We start from the raw sequence: 18,703 nt of genomic DNA on the forward strand, positions 1-18,703 counted from the left end.
AATGGTAGGCTCCCCCTGCTGTTTTGATAATACTGTTTTTTTGCACCTCAAGCACCTGCTCCAAAACGGCTGGGCCAAGCACCTGTTGATTCCATGGCTGCGAAGCGTTGTAAGTGGCGGCCATTTTTCTGGAGATGATAAAAGATGCATGGAAATTTACTCGGAAGTGTGATGTTTGTAAGCGACTTGGCCAGCCCAACGGAGTGGATCGGACGCCACACAATCCACTGCTACGAATGGAACCTTTTCAGAAATGGGATCTAGATTTTGTCGGACCATGTAAGCCTCTAGCTCAACAAACAGGCAATACATATATTCTAGTGGCTACAGATGATCGTACCAAATGGGTGAAAGCTAAAGCATTAAGAGATAATAAAGCCGGTTCAGTAGCAAAATTTCTTTATGAAATGACCATGACCAGATTTGGGTGTCCAATTGAATTAGTCAGTGATCAAGGTGGACATTTTTTGAATGAAGTAATTAAGAAAGTAACTCAATAGCATATGATCATTCATAAAAAATCTACAATATATTATCCACAAGCCAATGGTCAGGCTGAATCCTCCACTAAAATTTTACAGAGAACTTTGAAAAAAGTGGTCAATGAGAACCGGACAGGTTGGGATCAAAAGCTGTATTCCGCATTATGAGTGTTCCGGACAGGTTACAAGTCAACAACAAGGCAAACACAATTTTCCATGGTCTACGGATTGGAAGCAATGGTTCCAATGGAATTTGTGGTACCTAGTTTAAGAGTGGTGGTGATTGCTTGATTATCTTCCGAAGAGTCCAAAGCAAAGCGATTGGAACAGTTATTGGATCTGGAGGAGAAACAGTTGCAGAGCATCTGGACGTCCAATGTCATCCAACGTCGGAGGAAGCTATGGATTGATCGAAACACAAAATTTCAATTTTTTGATGTTAATGATCCGGTTTAATTGTTTAATTCCAGAATGTGTCCACAATCGAGTAAACTTAAGTTGCAGTGGACGGGCCCATACCAGATATTTTTCAAACTCAGCACCGGCACATTCGAATTAGTGACATTGGATGGTGTGAAATTGCCGAAGCCCGTAAATGGTTTCCGATTAAAGCCTTATTTTGGACGGTTACCAGAACCAGTGTCTCTTCCAGTGTACACTATTTCTGTCATGCACATATCCACCACGTGTCCTAGTCCACGTTGCAATCATGCATTGGTTTGTGCATTTCCAAATTGGGCTATTATTACCATAAAATGAGGCGGCCTTTCTTTAACTTCCCTTCACTCACGTCGTCACCGTGTTCTTTCGAATGCTGTGCATCTTCATTATTGTCATCATCATGAAATCGTGTGCCAATCTTTTGCCTGTTTGGAATATTATTTCCGCATTTTAATGTTCTCATTACCTGCTTTTCATCTTTTGTTTACACTCTTCTATCATAGTTTATTTAGTTGTTCTGGCTTTCACTGCTTCTGTTGCCTTCTTCGATTTCATGGCTTTCATCGCCTTCTTCGCTTTTACTATTTTCATCACCATTAGACCTCATTAGTTATAGCCATGGTTGAGTTTGAGAGACTCGCTGCTATTCTTGATGTCAATTTGAATCTCAATCGAGTCTGGCTAGAGAAGGTGGGACTCCTACAGTTTCTTGATGAGCTTCCAATAAGACAGCTTGTTGCTCATGTGACTGTACACATCGGCGAATTATTTGATCAATGCCCATTTTATGTAGTTGGATTGCAATTACTAAAAAAGTTTTACCACGGAGATCTAAACACTTCCGATGACTTCTAGACATGTCTTCCGGAAAATTTCCTTCTGTCAAGAATATGAGCATTTTGACATACCAATCTCGAGTCACTGCAACGTGAAACAAATCTGCATGTGGTAATTGATCTGATACACCTTCCGGGCCTTTGCCAGTGTCAATGCGAGACAAAAAATCAGCCACTGCATGTTGATTACCAGGTGTATGACGAAGAATGGATTCAAACTCTTGCAATATCAGCATCCAGCTAGCTTATTTGCCTGATAAATTAGGTTATTGTTAGAATTAGGGTTAGGGTTGCAACAATGCACACACACACAAGATAGAGAAGCTTGAGAGCACACAAACTCACTAGATTAGAATGAACAAATGTGTGCCAGATACAAAAGATAAGTACACACCCCAAAATGAGTAGATAAGAGGATGTACATACGCACGGGGGAAAAAACCTCCTAGTGAGGGAAAAAGTGCCTCGGCGGTCCTAAGTGTGTTCACACACATTACTACCATATAATGCTACAAATCCTCCATGGAGTGATAATGTGAACATGTACAGGGTATGGCCAATCAATCATGAAAAGGCAGTAAGCCCAAAGCTTTACGAAAAGCTTCGAACTTTTCACGAGGAAGAGCCTTCGTGAATAAATCTGCCATGTTGTCATGTGTAGGTACATAGACCAAGCTGATCTCTGCTACAGAGAGTCTTTTCCTGACAAAGTGGTAATGCACCTCAATGTGCTTAGTGCCAGCATGAAACACTGGGTTCCTCGCAACTGCTAATGCGCTCTGGCTGTCAGTAAAAATCGTAGTGCTAGACGACTGTCCAACACCTAAATCAGCCATAAGATGTTTGAGCCACAGACACTCAACTGTAGCTGTAAAAGCTGTCATGTACTCAGTTGGAAGTGGCCACTGTAGGCTGCTTCTTGCTGAGCCATGATATACATGAATCACCAAGGCGAAAGCAAAACCCACTAGTGGACACTCGTGTGTCATAACATCCAGCCCAATCTGAATCACTAAAAGCATGCAGTTGTGACTCACCCCCTCTTTGGATAAAACAATCCAAAATACTGAGTGTCCTGCAAATAGTGGAAATTCCACTTGACAGTCTGCCAATGCTTTGTACTTACGCTATGCATAAATCTGCTCAATTGTGAGACCGCATACTGTATATCTGGCCTCGTGTTGCATACATAAAGAAGGGATCCAACAACCTGCTGATACAAACTAGCATCAAAAGAGTCTCTTGCATCTTGAAGACTAAGTCGAGTACGTCTCTCCATAGGTGTAGCCACAGGTTTACAGTCTTCAAGATTAAACCTCTTAGCTTCTGTATATATTTTGACTGCAGCATAACAATGCCATCATTAGCATAACAATGCCATCATTGCGCTGCATAAACTGAATCCCCCAAATAATAATGCAAGGGTCCCAAATGTGACATCTCAAACGATGACTGCAAATCAGCCTTAAAGGCTGAAATGTGATCTATATCGGGTCTCGTGAGCAGCATGTCATCAACGTATAGAACGATGACCAAAAATGTGTCCTTACATAGAGGGTACTCTTTGTTGGACTGTTGCAAAAATCATTTGCAACCAAGTAAGCATGAATCTTCTCATACCATGCTCTAGGAGCTTGCTTAAGGCCATAAAGAGCCTTTTTAACCAGCCAGATCTCTAATCCCAAGAAGAAGTGGAGTAAGCCTAAGTCGGTCATCTCAAACTCCTTTGACAAGGCAGCCTTCGTCACGCCAATGTGCTCCACATGACCTACCGGTGAGAATGAGATCATCCACATAAAGGATGATAATTGTAACCATGCCGTGTTCCTGAAAGAGATACAGGTTAGGATCTGCAATCGATCTCTGAAATCTAGTCTGAACAAAGAAGGAATCAATCTTTTGATTCCAAGCCCTGGGAGCCTGCTTAAGACCATACAAGGCCTTATGTAACGTGTAAACCATCCCTTCTGATCCTGGAACAACAAAGCCTGGAGGCTGCTCAACATACAACTCCTTCTGCAGGTCACCATTAAGGAACGCAGATTTTACATCCATTTGATACACGGGCCACCTCTGAGAAGAAGCAAGGGCAAGAACGGTCCGAATCGTGGACATCCGTGCTGTCGGTGCAAAGGTATCCTCGTAGTCGATGCCTGGCCGCTGAGCATAACCTTTAGCCACAAGTCTGGCTTTGTGTTTGTCCACCGACCCATCTGACGCATATTTGGTCTTAAAGACCCATTTGACACCAATGACTGACCGTTTCGACGGCCTCGGTACCAACTCCCATGTGTTGTTCTTCTCGATGGCATCAAGTTCAACCTGCATGGCTTTCCTCCAAGTATCCTGTGAGAGGGCTTCCTTGACGGAAGTGGGCTCCTTGTCCCGCATAATACGAGACATCAGAGCATGCTGTATTGCTTTTGTCTCAGACTCTGTGTGATCTTCGAGGGCCGTCCTCTGAGGGTAACTCCGTGACACCCGACTCCCGAAGGGTGTCCAACAACCACCTAGGTACTCGTGTTGGGGTAAAGGCGTTATGCCCACCCTTATAGTGTGTACAAGCCCATAAGTTATAGTACATAGTACACTTAGTACTTTTAATGTACTAAGTGCACTATGTGTACTAGTGCAATATACATGTGTGATAGGGGAGTCACACACTCATGCTTTTCATGAGTTGACTTATCCCCACAACTCTCTCTCTCTCTCTCCCTTGCTTCTCTGTGTATGTCTCCCATGAATGAACTCTAAACCCTAATTCTGGTTTTCTTTCCATCAACAACTGGTATCAGAGCAAGGTCTTCCCTCCCTCTTCCCTCTTCCTGCCTCTGTGTGAGCTGCTGGTCGTTTTTCTTCTGTGTGAGCCTATCAGAGTCGCAGCAGGCAGCCAGAAGCTTGCAAGAGAACAGAGGAGAAGAAGTCGAATACAGGACTGTCGACTTCAGGCTGGGCGAGCACGTGGCACAAGGCTAGGCGAAGCTAAGCGAAGTCAGCGCTTGGCGAAGGCAGCAGTACAAGGCGTATTAACCACTTCAGCGTGGAGCGAAGAAGGCGCCAGGGCGAGCGTTGAGCGTTCGCAGCCAACGAAGGCTTTCATGCGTCAACGTGGAGCGAACACAAGGTGGCGAGCGTTAGATTCAGGCGTGTAGCATCGGCTGGTCCAAAAGCGAGCGAAGGCAGCAGCCAAAGCAGGTGGCGCTCATAAGCGTGCGAATCAGTAAGCGACAGGCGAACGTCGAGCGTGGAGCACTGGCAGCAAGGCTAGTAGGCCCCGGCGCCCGTCAACTCGCGTAGCCAACCCGTAGCGTCGTCAACAGTACAGACGAGCGCCTGTAATCAGCAACGAGCACTCGTCATCTGAAGTTCCAAACGCAGAGAAGGGTCCTTCAAGACCGCTGGGCTGGAGTCTCAGAGCTGAATGAAAGCCTTCTGCACAAGGCTTGGCAAGACTCCCTTGTGTCCACCTGCACAGAAGCCTGCAAGCAGCAGCATCAACAGCAAAATCGACGCTCTCCTTTCCTGCAAGAAAAATCAGAAATTTCAGAGGTATTTTTGCTTCAATTTTGCGAATTTCTTATCAATTCAAGCAATTGAGCAGGTACAGGTGCCCAAATTGCTCAATTTTGAGCAAAATTGGCAAAATTGGGTGACATTGGTCACAATCAGGATAAATTTGCAGGAAATTGGTCAAATCAGGATCAATTTGCAGGAAATTGGATGTCGAAATTTGGGGCTTTTGATGTAATTGTGCAATTAAGCACTCATACATGCTGTATGATGTGAGAAATCGCACATTTGGGCAAAATTGCAGCAAATTGCAGCAAATCGCAGTGCAAATCAAGGGGCTTTTGTGCCGATTTGGTTGATTTGCATGCAGGCGATCGCATTTGATGCTGTGGATAATGTGCTGATGCCTTACAAGCACTCAATGTGCCTATACATCAAGGGGCTTTCATGTATTGGATGTATATGTGGCCAGGGGGAAGCATCGTGAACACTCTGGATGCCTTCATGTGCGCCAATGTACCATGCATGATCAGAAATTGATCTCAAATCAAGGGGCTTTTCAAGTTCGTATGCTTGTTGAGCTTGGCAAAGCAGCAGGCAAGCCATTTATGCCTTGAATCCTCAAAAAATCAGCTTCCAGTCAAGGGGCTTTTGCCCAATTTCTGTTCGGGACTGTTGTATGCAGTGTTCGTGACTGTAAAAGTCTGATTTTCACTCATTTGGACAGCCACGAGAGCATTTATTGCTATTGTACCTGCTGGTACAGATTTGGCACAGCTTTGTGCATGTTTTGGCATGGCTGTACACTGTTTTGAGTGATCAAAAGGTTCAAATTCAGCTGCTGAAATTGCCGGTACAGGTTTGGTACATCATTGGTGAGCGCTTAGTACTGCTGTACAGTACTTTGGAAGGGCAAAAGAGGACATTTAAGGTGCTGTCCAAAATCTGCAGCAACCAGATTTTGGTGTTTTCATCACAAAAAGTGGGAGAAAAGTTGCATTCTTGCTTCCGCAGTGGGAGATAAAGCTTGGGAGAATAACTGTGAGCACTTTGTGTGCTTTTGGTGCAGTGTTTGCACATTTGCAGGGAGTCAGGCATTGACAGGTTGCATTTTGCTATGGCAACCACAGGTGAGAGCTCTTCATTGCTTCACATCAAGAAACTTGAAGGCTCGCATAACTATGATATTTGGCAAACCCAGTGCTACAATGTGTTGCTTCAGAAAAAGCAGCACAAGCCAATCAAAGAAAGGGGTGTCATGCCCGCTTCTCTTACAGCTGAAGAGTGGGAAGATATGGATGAGCTGGCAAGATCTACTATCATGTTGTCTGTGTCAGACTCATTACTTTTCAGCATTCGTGAAGAGAAGACAGCTTGGGGAATGTGGCAGAGATTGCAGGACTTGTATGCCCAACAAAGTGCCTCAAGCAAAGTGTATTGGTTGAAGAAACTCATAGGCCTTCAGATGAAGGAAGGGGCGTCTATGACAGCCCATCTCAATGAGTTTAATGGTATTGTCAGCCAGGTCATCAATCAAAAGTTGGCGATGGACGATGAGTTCAAAGCCACTTTTTTGTTATGCACTTTGCCAGAGAGTTGGGACACATTCAGGACAGCCACTAGCAATTCGAATGCTATGCTGTCATATGCAGATGTTGAGGGTGCTCTTCTTCAAGAAGAGATGAACAGGAAAAACAACTCTGTTGGCAAGTCTAATGCAATGAATGCACGTGGGAGATCCCAGCAAAGGGGGAAAAGCCAAGAAAGGGGAAGGAGCAAGTCTCGCTCCAAAAAGGATTTGGAATGCCATTATTGTGGCAAAAAGGGACACATCAAAAAGCAATGCTACAAATGGAAAAATGATCAAAAGGAAAAGGGAAAAGGCAAAGACAAAGAGAAGGATGAAGCCAAAGATGTAAAGCCAAAGGGCAAAAGTGGAGTCAAGATCGAAGAAATCAATGTGTCACATGCAGGTGGCAGTGAGGATGAGGTCCTCTTTACGTCTTCACTTGATGCCCATTCACTTCTTACAGGTGGTCATGGTATGCACTCATGGATCATTGATTCAGGTGCCTCCTTTCATGTCACAGGTTGCAGAGACTTGTTTGTCAGGTACACTGCTGGCAATGAAGGAGTGGTTTATTTGGGTGATAACCATGCATGCAAAATTCTTGGCAGAGGTGATGTGAGGCTTGTATTTTCAGATGGCTCACAGCTTATGCTCCATGATGTCAGGCATGTGCCTGAGATCAAGAAGAATCTGCTTTCTACTGGACAGCTTGATGATGCTGATTATGTTACCACATTTGGTAGTGGAAAGTGGAAGATTAGTAAGGGCTCACTGGTTGTTGCCAGAGGCTCTAAAGTGGACACTCTTTACTTTATGCATGCAGGTGTTTGTCACCATGCTAATGTAAATGCAACCGAGCTGCCGGAAATTTCTATGTGGCATAGCCGGTTGGGACACATGAGTGTCAAGGGAATGGAGCAATTGTCTCGTTTGGGTTACTTGCCTTCTCTAAAGTTTTCAAGTTTTCAGTTTTGTGAGCATTGTATATATGGTAGGCAACTACAGTGCCCCCACAAGAAAGCTCTTGGACAAAAAGATGCTCAGTTAGAGCTTGTGCATACAGATGTATGTGAGATGCCTCAGCTTTCTTTGGGAGGGGCAAAATATTTTGTGTCTTTCATTGATGATGCCACACGCAAGGTGTGGGTCTATCCTCTTCGTTTGAAGAGTGATACATTCTCAGTGTTTCAGAAGTTTGTTGCTCTTGTTGAGAATCAAACTGGCAAAACACTGAAGGCTTTGCGTTCCGACAATGGTGGAGAGTATACGTCCAAACAGTTTCAGGACTTTTGTGATGCTAAAGGCATCAAGAGGGAGCTCTCTACTCCTTATGATCCTCCACAAAACGGGACAGCAGAGAGGATGAACAGGACCATTCAGGAGAAGGTCCGTTCTATGTTGTCACATGCTGCATTACCTCATGGTTTTTGGGCTGAAGCTGTTATGACAGCCGTTCACCTTATAAACAGGTCACCTAACACGAGGCTTGGTGGGAAAGTGCCAGAAGAAGTATGGACAGGGAAGCCTCCGTCATACAAGCACTTGAGAGTGTTTGGTTGCGTTGCGTACGTGCACATACGCAGGGAAATGCGCACCAAACTTGATCCTAAGTCTCACAAATGCATATTCCTAGGATATGGTGACAGAGGTGAAATGGGGTATAGACTTTGGGATCCCATGAATAGAAAGATCATACGCAGCAATGATGTCATTTTTGATGAAACATGCATGTATAAGGAGCCTGCAAGGCAACAGGAGCCTGGCAGAGTCATCTTTGATGATGATGGACATCATGGACAACAACAAAGGGCTGTAAATCAGCCATTACAGCAGGAAAACCAGCCCTTAAATGGTGCTGAAAATGGTCCAAATGGACAGCCAGATATGGCAGAAGATATCCCTATGGATATACCACAGTTGGAGGAGATACCGGGCATGATTTTTCAGCCTTATGGCATGGAACAGGAGCCACCAATGGGTGATATGCAGGCTGGACAGCAACCTGCAAATGATGGTCATTGGGTACGGAGGTCCACTAGACCCTCCAGAGCCCCTGACAGGTTTGTTCCAGGGGTTGACTATTTGATGCTTACTGACTGTGGAGAGCCCTCATGTTATAAAGAGGCTTTACAGAGGGCAGACAAAGCTCTATGGGAGCGTGCCATGAAGTCAGAGATGGATTCTCTGCATAAAAATGGAACATGGAAGTTGGTGCCTTTGCCTGCAGGCAAGAAGGTTTTGCTATGCAAGTGGGTATACAGGCTCAAAGTTGCATCAGATGCTAAGCCAAGATACAAAGCCAGGTTAGTGGCTAAGGGCTTCAAGCAGGAATATGGTGTGGACTTTGATGAGATCTTCTCTCCAGTGGTCAAAATGACCACACTTAGAGCTGTGTTGGCTTTGGTTGCGCATGATGATCTGGACTTGATTCAGATGGATGTGAAGACTGCTTTTCTTCACGGTGATCTCCATGAGGAGATATATATGCAGCAGCCAGAGGGTTATGCAATAAGTGGGAAGGAAAAGCTTGTATGCAAGCTGAAAAAGAGTCTTTATGGGCTCAAACAGGCACCAAGAGAATGGTATCATAAATTTGATACATTCATGAAATCTCAGAAATTCAGGAGAAGTGACATAGATCACTGCTTGTACACCAAGAAAGCTTTGGATGGCAGTCTCTTGATTCTCATTTTGTATGTTGATGATATGTTGATTGCCGGGAAATCTCGTAAAGAGATGGATGCCTTGAAGCAGAGGCTGCATCAAACCTTTGATATGAAGGATTTGGGTGATGCAAATCACATCTTGGGTATGCGGATACTTCGGGACAGAAATCAGCATGTGTTGTATTTGTCTCAGAAGGAATACATTGGCAAGGTCTTGCAGAGGTTCAATATGGACGGGGGGAAGAAAGCTAGTACTCCTTTGCCTCCATATGTGAAACTCAGTGCTATGGACAGCCCAGAGTCAGATAGAGACAGGGCTGATATGGCCAAGATTCCGTATGCTTCAGCTTGTGGCAGTCTCATGTATGCCATGGTTGCTAGTAGGCCGGACATTGCATTTGCAGTGGGAGTGGTTTCTAGATACATGGCCAACCCTGGCAAGAAGCATTGGGAAGCAGTGAAAGGTGTCATGAGATACCTGAAGGGCACACAGGATTTGTGCATTTGCTTTGGGAAACAGGATGCATTAGTGCATGGTTACACGGATTCGGATTATGCCGGTCATCCAGATAACCGGAAGTCTACTACCGGTTATGTATTTACATTCACAGGAGGTGCTGTGTCATGGATATCCAGGATGCAGAAGTGCACTGCCTTATCTACTACAGAGGCCGAGTATATTGCAGCCACAGAGGCTTGCAAGGAGGCATTATGGCTATCTCGGTTAGTGGTTGATTTGGGCTATACAGGGGATATTCCATTGTTGCATTGTGACAGTCAGAGTGCCATTCAGTTGGCAAAGAACCCTGTTTTTCATGCAAAGACGAAGCATGTGGATGTGAAGTATCACTTCATCAGAGAGGTGATAGAGAACAAGCAAATTCAGCTTGTTAAGATTCATACGGATGACAACCCGGCTGATCTGTTGACGAAGAGTTTGCCTCCGGAGCGGTTTGCTCATTGCAGACACTTGATGGGCATTGGATGAGGCCATTTTCAGCCTTGATATGGCCTTGTATATTATCATGTACATGCTGATTTTTTCTTTTCCTTTACTTAAGGGCACTTTGCCTTTAAGTGGGAGGTTGTTGGGGTAAAGGCGTTATGCCCACCCTTATAGTGTGTACAAGCCCATAAGTTATAGTACATAGTACACTTAGTACTTTTAATGTACTAAGTGCACTATGTGTACTAGTGCAATATACATGTGTGATAGGGGAGTCACACACTCATGCTTTTCATGAGTTGACTTATCCCCACAACTCTCTCTCTCTCTCTCCCGTGCTTCTCTGTGTATGTCTCCCATGAATGAACTCTAAACCCTAATTCTGGTTTTCTTTCCATCAACAACTCGAACAGATCGTGGAGCCTCCTGCTGTTGCGGGGGCTCTACTCCAGCTGCGGGCTCAACCTCTTGTGTTGACTGAGGTTGATCAACTGGAGCAATGGTCTCGGAATCATCATCAGACTCTTCTGGATCTCCAAGAAGTGGCGGCTCCTCGACAGTGGATACTGGAACATGCCATCAAAGACCACATCCCGGCTGACAACAATCTCGTTCCTGTCTGGATCATACAATCTGTATCCCTTGGAAAGAGAATTATACCCCACAAATATAAGCTTGCGGGATTTGGAGTCAAGCTTCCCCCTCTGCTTCTTCGGAATATGTACATACGCATCACTCCCAAAAACACGGAAGTGTGAGACATCAGGTTTCCTGCCAAAGTATGCCTCAAACGGAGTCATATTATCTGGCAAGCCAACCACCATCTGGTCTCGGAAAGCTCGCCGCAGTGCGTCCACATTTAAGTGGCCAAAACAAAAGTGCCACAGATCTCCGACCTGAGAACCTGTCAACGAGGAGAGTACAGAGAGCTTGTAGATACCATTCTCCCCACCGCCTTCCCAACAAACCTGGCCAGTCTCACGGTCCCGTAGAGCAAATGAATGCTCCTCAAAATCCACCCGAAAGCCAGTCTTGCATACCTCATGCACTGACAGAAGATGAAAACCCAGAGTAGGGACGTAAAGAACACGAGAAGCATGCTTGCTCCCCTTGCCGTCGGGAATAATCTTCATCCGGCCCTCACTGTGTATCGGAATAGTGGAGTTGTCGCCAATAAAAATGCAACCTGAGTGCCGTTTCAGATCCAAAAAGAAGTCACGGGACAGAGTCATGTGCCTGGAAGCACTACTGTCAAGAATCCATTCTCGGGTATCCTTTGCAGTGAAGCCAACTGCCTCCTCGCTCGAAGACGATGAACCATCGGAGTCCATCATCTCTAAGTGCACAAATGCAGGAGTCTTTGCAGCTGAGGCTGAAGAATCAGCACTCTTCCCAGTCCGCTTAGGACACTTCCTCCAATAGTGGCCTTGCCACAATCATTGCAGGATCGTTCGGCCTTCAGCTTTTCTCGTTCTGTGTAAGGCTTCTTCTCAGAAGACTTCTCCGGTGAAGCCTTCCCTTTGCCCTTGTTGTTATTTCGGCCTTTCGACCGTTGGCCAGATAAGGCCTCCGAACCTCCGTTGTGAGGAGGGTTCGTGAAACGTTCCTCCTGGTCCAAGACCATGGGCACAAGCTCCTCCCAGGTAATGGTGCTGAGCCTGCCACTCGTAATCAAAGAGGAGTAGAAAGCGGAATACTGAGCAGGCAAGTGGGACAGCAAAGTAATGGCCATGTCTTCAGATGATATCTCCTTCCTAGCCTGGAGGACTTCCTGCTGAAGGGCCTGCAGCTTGTTAATGTGCTCCTGCATTGTCGATGACTTTGCAGGGTTCATAACCCGCATCTGCACTTCCAAGGAGATCCTCTTCATGGGTGATACCCTGTTATAAAGAGAAGTCAAGTGCTGCCATATGCCTCTGGCCAGCGTCATATGCTTTACGTGATTGATTACTTGTGGTGTGCAATTGAGGAAAATAAATGACCGGACCCTGGCGTTGATACGATTCCACATCTGTGCCTATGCCTCGCGGTCCTTCTTCATTGACAGTAACTCCCCTTCCTCTGCTTCCGGCCTTGGAACCCTGATAACGATGAAATTAGCAAGGTCATATGACTCCAGCACAGACTCCATCATAACCTTCCAGATGCCGTAATGGCTCCCGTCCAATTGACAGTCCATTGGGAACGTGGGGAGACTCGGGATCTTCACATGCTTCTCAGCCATCTCTAACAAATCTGCCATCGCGGGGATGTAATTGAAATGGGTGGGTGGGTGGGAAAAAAAACTCTAAACCTGCAAGTGGCTGTCCAGCACCTTAGCCCGCCTTCCTCTTGCAACTTCTCTTCCCGAACAGTCCAAACAGTCCACCAATCACGAACGTAACTATCCCCCTCTTGCTCAGGAAACTCCCAAGATCTTTCAAGAGCCTAGGGCTCTGATACCATGTCAAAATACGCAGCGGAAATAATAACCAAATTTGAGACCACAAGAGCAAGTAGAGTGCAGAAAATAGATAGCACAAGAGAAGGAGAGAGAGAGGCGTATAACTCTTCTCTATACACAAGATCCCGAGGAAAACTGAATGAATACAATGTGGGGGCAATGGGGCCTATTTATATGGCCCCATGAGGGTAGTCGGCCAGTAGATGGACAGCCGACTAGACCTGAAATGCCCACGACCAGGAAATACAGCAGTCGGCAGCAGAGAGCAACTGGGACTGCCTGTGACCAGTCGGCCAACATCTGGTACAGCCGACAGGTCCTACACTGCCTCCCACACCCTAGAAAAATAGGGAAAAATGGGAAAAAAATACGGGGAGTGAGAAAAAATGATAAAACACCTATACAGGGCGGGCACACCCACACAGACGCCCTGGTGTCTGATAAAGACAGGAGATGACTTCTAACACATCTGCCCGGCGCTGCTTGTCGCTTGCCCGTCGTACGATGCCTTGTACCGTGCTCTGTACCTGCGCCTTGTGCGTCGTACGACTGTAAAGTGTACCCGCAGATCTGCACCACTCCTGCAAAGTGTACCTGCACACTGGAAAATTCGAGGTATTTGAAAATTTTCAAAAAAATTTCAATCCCATACAGATTTCTAGGTTAACTTTGTGAGATTTGCAAAGTTTTGACAATCCCATACAGATTTCCAGGTTAACTTTGTGAGATTTGCAAAGTTTTGACTTGAAATTGCACAAATTGCTTGTTTAAATTTGGGGCTTTTCACCATTGAGCCTGCAATTGCAACATTGGCACACATGGGCATTGATTTCAGCAGATTTGGTGCATAATTGCACTAGAAATTTGGGAATTTTGCAGAAATTGGCACTATTTTGCTGAAATTGATACGATTTTGCAGAAATTGGCACTATTTTGCAAAAATTGGCACTATTTTGCAGAAATTGGCACTATTTGCAGGCAATTTTGGGTATTACAGGCACATTTGGTTGGCATTGGGGCATTTCCCTCAATTTTTGGGCATTACAGCATTTGGTACAGGTGACAATCGCATTAGTAGATTTACAGGATTTGCGCAGTTGCAGCTCTTACAGGTGTCAGTTGATTGTGTTTTTCATGGCACATGTATACATTTGTGGTTTGCTGCAGTATATGTATGCCATTGTGGACACTTTAACAGATTTGCATCATCATGCAGTACACTTGCAGATTTGGGACATTCATATGTATTTCTCGTGGTGGAGGAGTTCCCTTTTAGTCCATTGGTTATCTTGCTATTTATCTTCCACATTCTTACGGTTTTGCTGGGCATTGCCTACTCTTGGTGACTTGTGACAGATTTGTTGTGTTACCATGGCCAATAGTAATAATGACCTCTTTGGAATGCTATCTCAAGAGGACAAGCTCAATGGGGACAACTACCCTATGTGGGCTTATATGATGCGTCATGTTTTGGTCGCCAAAAATGTATGGCTGTATGTGGATGGCACTGAGGAGCGTCCTCTTGCACCTGCTCCAACGGAAGGTGAAGTGATTCCCGCTCATCCTCCTGTAGGTCCACCTCCTAGTCAGCAGCAGCGTACTTGGGATGCTAGGGATGCTCAGGCCCATGCATTGATCGCTCTCTCGTGCCGCAGGAATATCATTCCACACATTCGTTCTTGCACCATTGCAAAGGGTGCTTGGGATACCTTGGCGGCATTGTATTCAGGTCGCAATGAGGCTCGTGTAGCTTACCTTCGGGGCAAGCTTGAGACTGACCGACTGACCTTCTAACTAGCCCTAGTGACCAACCATCTAACTAGCCCAGTCGAGATTGTGTAGGGGAGGCATGCTTGAAGGTGACTATCGATTAGTACCTTACGCATGTGAAGGACTTACGAGAGCATCTCATTAACATTGATGAGGTCTTGACAGATAGCTATCTTGTTCAGACAGTTATATCTTCATAACTCCAAGCAAATACATCCACATATGATTTTAATAATTATTGGAGATTTTGTTTAAATTCTACGTCAAGCTTACTGCTGACCCGAACAATCTTTGGATGCTGTGCATCTCCCAGATTCATGTCTTCCAGCCCATCTGCTGTGACCTGACGGATGTGCTTCATGTCTCTCTCGTGATTTTCTTCTGCCACGATGAGAGCTTGAACTTCTTCCGATACACCCGCATCATCCAAGACATTGTTTTGGGACGTTGGGGACTTGACCATATCCGGAGTCGGATTGTAATGGGAAATAATTTTATCACTCAATCTTCAATGCAATTTCTACCCTTTGTCCCAAGCAATTCCTCTAGCTTACTCCATGCTTCTAGAGATCACTCTTTGTCAGAGATATGATGAATGTAGTTGTCACTAAGTGCCAGTGCACGGATGGAAAAAGCTTTATCATCTCTAGTGACCCATGCAAGCTCAATATTTTTAGTAGTAGGCTTCTTTTCTTTCCCATTAAATACATTCTCCCTCATAAGATGATATGCTTAACCTTCATTTGCCATGTATGGAAGCCTTGACCATGAAATTTGGTCTAAGTGCATAGAATGGGATGTCGTTTTTATTGAGAAGGAAGGTCTTACCCTGTGGTTTTTCACGGTAGGGCAATGCTTAATCCTTTACAATAGAGATTAGGTGCTTAATGACACTCCGTAAGGACCATTAGTGCAATGCTCCCCCTTAATGAAATAGACAGAAATGCAATGTAAGTTGGAGGTTGTAGTTGAATTCCCAATCAAGGGGGTTTGAAAAAGAATGATGTAGCTTGAAATAACAACTTTCCAATTTCAAATTTGTTGATGCCCTTCGACATGGTGAGAGTTTAGGACCTTGGCAAGATGCCTATGTGGTTAGAATGCCTCAAAGAGGGAAATCTCAGTTGATCTGCTGAGAACAGAGAACTGTATTTTTGCTAAGAGAAAAAAAGCTTGTTTATCACTAATGATGGGCTTAATTATCTACAAATGAGGCTTGGATCAAGATATGCTTTGATACCACTGTTGAGTTGTGATGTTAGAGAGCTTAAGGTGGATAGAAATGATGATAAGACGGTGGTTAATCATGGGGCACACACTAAGCAACATGAGTAACACTAATGAGAAATAATTAAGACTAATGACTCGAATGATTAGCGTAAGTAAGTGTACTTCGTTCATTGATTCATGGTCGTAAATAGGCTCCAAGTACAATCCACTAGGATTGAGGATCCATGAGTTTTTGAGTAGCTAGGAATCAATTCAAATGACCCCATTCTCTCCACAATCATCTTCTTGAATATAGGGAAAAAGGTGGCTACCTTGGCATCTACTTTGTGGTGAATGTAACTAGGGATAACTTGATTCTTTTAAAAACAACCTTTGAACTTTTGCTCAGAAGATCCTAAGAACATTCAATAAACTATTTATGGAAAGGGAGCAAGAAGTAATTATGGCTTGTGTAATTACTTTCTCTATAAAATAATTTTTATAAAACAAAACAAAATACAAGTAATTGGAAACCCTAAAAGACTATGTGTAAGGTCTTTGCGATATAGCCTTTAAAATTATATTGAGAGACTAGATTAATAATGTAAAACAGACTAGTTTTAAGAAAATGCTTAATAAAATTGACAAGGCTTGACATATTGAAATGTTTACACCAAGGCAAGAAAGTACGTGTTCCCTAACCCAGGGTTACTACATCCCCTTATTCCCTAGTAATCATAAGCTCTTATATTCATTCTTAGGCACAAAGGTTCACATTTAATTATACTCCTCAGGTTTACTAGTTTGTTATATCTTAATGTAATGCTTTACACACCTTCAAGTTTTTAAATTCACAACTAAGCCAATTTCACCTTAGATATCTTCTCCTATAAAACACTTATACTCTACAAATCTGATTTTTGTTTCGATTTTTTAAAGATTTACATGATGGTTAGTCTTAACTTTAAATAGGTCCACACACTTTTAGATTTTTTAAGCTTACACATTGTAAAATACGTCTCATAATTTCTTTTGAACTGTTGTAAAGTACCATTTGTACTTCAATTATTGTTGTGGGTTACCATGAACTTCAAAGTGTGAAGCAAACCTAGTACATTTAATTTGCCTGTACACATGGGTATCTTTTCCTTGCTTATCCTATGGTTCCGAAGTAGCTAGTTTGAAATTCCAAATGCCAGGTGTAAATGTGGAAAACTATGCACCTTTAAGTTTTCTTTAAGATTTTGTAGTACTTTATGTTCATCTTTGCCAAGTTTCCTTTCAATTTGGATCTCAAGGTTGACAAGTAGGTGTTGTTTTTGCAGGTTCTAGAGATGATGATAAAAAATTCTGGTGATGTCGTTCATCATCAGGTTGCTGCTAAAGATGTTCTGCATGAGATGGTGAAAATAGCTAAAAAGAATGTAAGGCTATGTAGGGGACCCATGATTATACTTCTGACCATTTAGATTAAACAATGTTACTTCACTTTGCATTGAAAGACATTTCTAGTTTATGTGCATTTAATATTATTATCCTGTTTGATGAATACTTTTTATTGACAATATTTTAAATACTCCTCTTCCTAGTGCTGCTTCTGTCCTAGTGTTTTTGTAAAAGTTTTATGGTTATGATATCACTTTTGTAGGGTTGAGAGGAAGGACGATTCAACAGTCATTTAGCTTATGGCTCCATCAGTTTTAGGCAAACTGTCACAAATCTAGGCGTGCTCCTGTGTGAAAGGGCTCTGGGATTCTAGGGTGCCCAAAATAGTACAAGTACTGAGAATGGGGGATTTTCATCCTGCATGCATATGCATAAATCACGGATGCATGTAAATGCATAAGTAGAGAATGACGTGTTTTCGTGTCTTGCCTGCATGGATGTGTGAAGGGATAGGTAGGGCCAGGGACGCCTGGCATTACATACCGCTTATCCCACCCTTGTTTGCTAACAAATTTATGGTATTTTACAGGGTCTAAAGCATGTGAAAAGGGGCCAAAGAGGGTACATTTTATGGTGACCAAATTATAAGCTCTTGTGTTCATATTCACTTAAATGAGGCTGGACATTATAACTATTGTTGGGCATGTGAAGTGGGAAATTTAGTTAGGATTAAGGATTCGTGTAAAGAAAGAAAGGAGTGGAAGTTGCCAGCCGCCTCCAAAAAAAAAGAAACCTTCCCTTTACGGGGGCTTTCCAAAAACTGACCCGTCTGGACCAATAAAGCAGGTTGATGTGCTCTGCTTCCGCCATGAGCAAACGAAGGCTATGCGTACGGCTCTTTCCTAGTGGTGGCTCCTGCTGTGTGACACCTTTTCTTTCTTGGGGGACCTTATTGTATGGGAGATCACGGTCGCCTGCTGTACGGCTGTGTCCAGCCGTCGTACTTGCTGTATGGCTCATCCCAACTGAAGTAACTGCTGTGAACAGCCGCTCACAGTCGTGGTACCTGCTGTACGGCTATTTCTTCTGCTGCACCACCCTGTGTGACTACTCCATCTGCTGTACTGCCCTGTACGGCTGTATCTCCAGCTGTGCCACTTGTTTAGTGCATGTCAGGGCTACATAAAGGGTGAAAACTGTACGTCAGCACCTGGGCAAAGGATTATCCTGCAGTCCAATTTTGTTTTGAGCTGTTTTCAGGGTATAAACAGGTGCTGATCAACCACTCCGGCCAGACCAACTTGCTTCAGAAGCTGGTCCAAGTATGACAATGATCCAAGGTTCTAGCTGAAGGTGAACTCTTACCCATGGAAGGGTATTGAAGGTGAGCTTAGTGGTCAAGCTATTCACAGAGGACTTTCCAAGAAGAGAAAGAGTTTTTAAA

At 44.1% G+C, this 18,703-nt stretch overlaps 1 pseudogene across 1 annotated transcript in view; it reads left to right on the forward strand.

The window, feature by feature from the left end:
- Window positions 1–18,703, forward strand: part of LOC147604067 (TOM1-like protein 3) — a 167,117-nt pseudogene that overhangs the window by 78,835 nt on the left and 69,579 nt on the right. Inside the window, exon 3 of the transcript XR_015265436.1 lies at window positions 17,199–17,297. The product of XR_015265436.1 is annotated as a TOM1-like protein 3 (transcript). The remainder of the gene's footprint in view (window positions 1–17,198; window positions 17,298–18,703) is intronic.

Source organism: Cibotium barometz, chromosome 62 (genome assembly GCF_041138505.1).
Source record: "Cibotium barometz isolate CiBa-2024 chromosome 62, ASM4113850v1, whole genome shotgun sequence".
NCBI classification, from domain to species: Eukaryota; Viridiplantae; Streptophyta; class Polypodiopsida; order Cyatheales; family Cibotiaceae; genus Cibotium; species Cibotium barometz.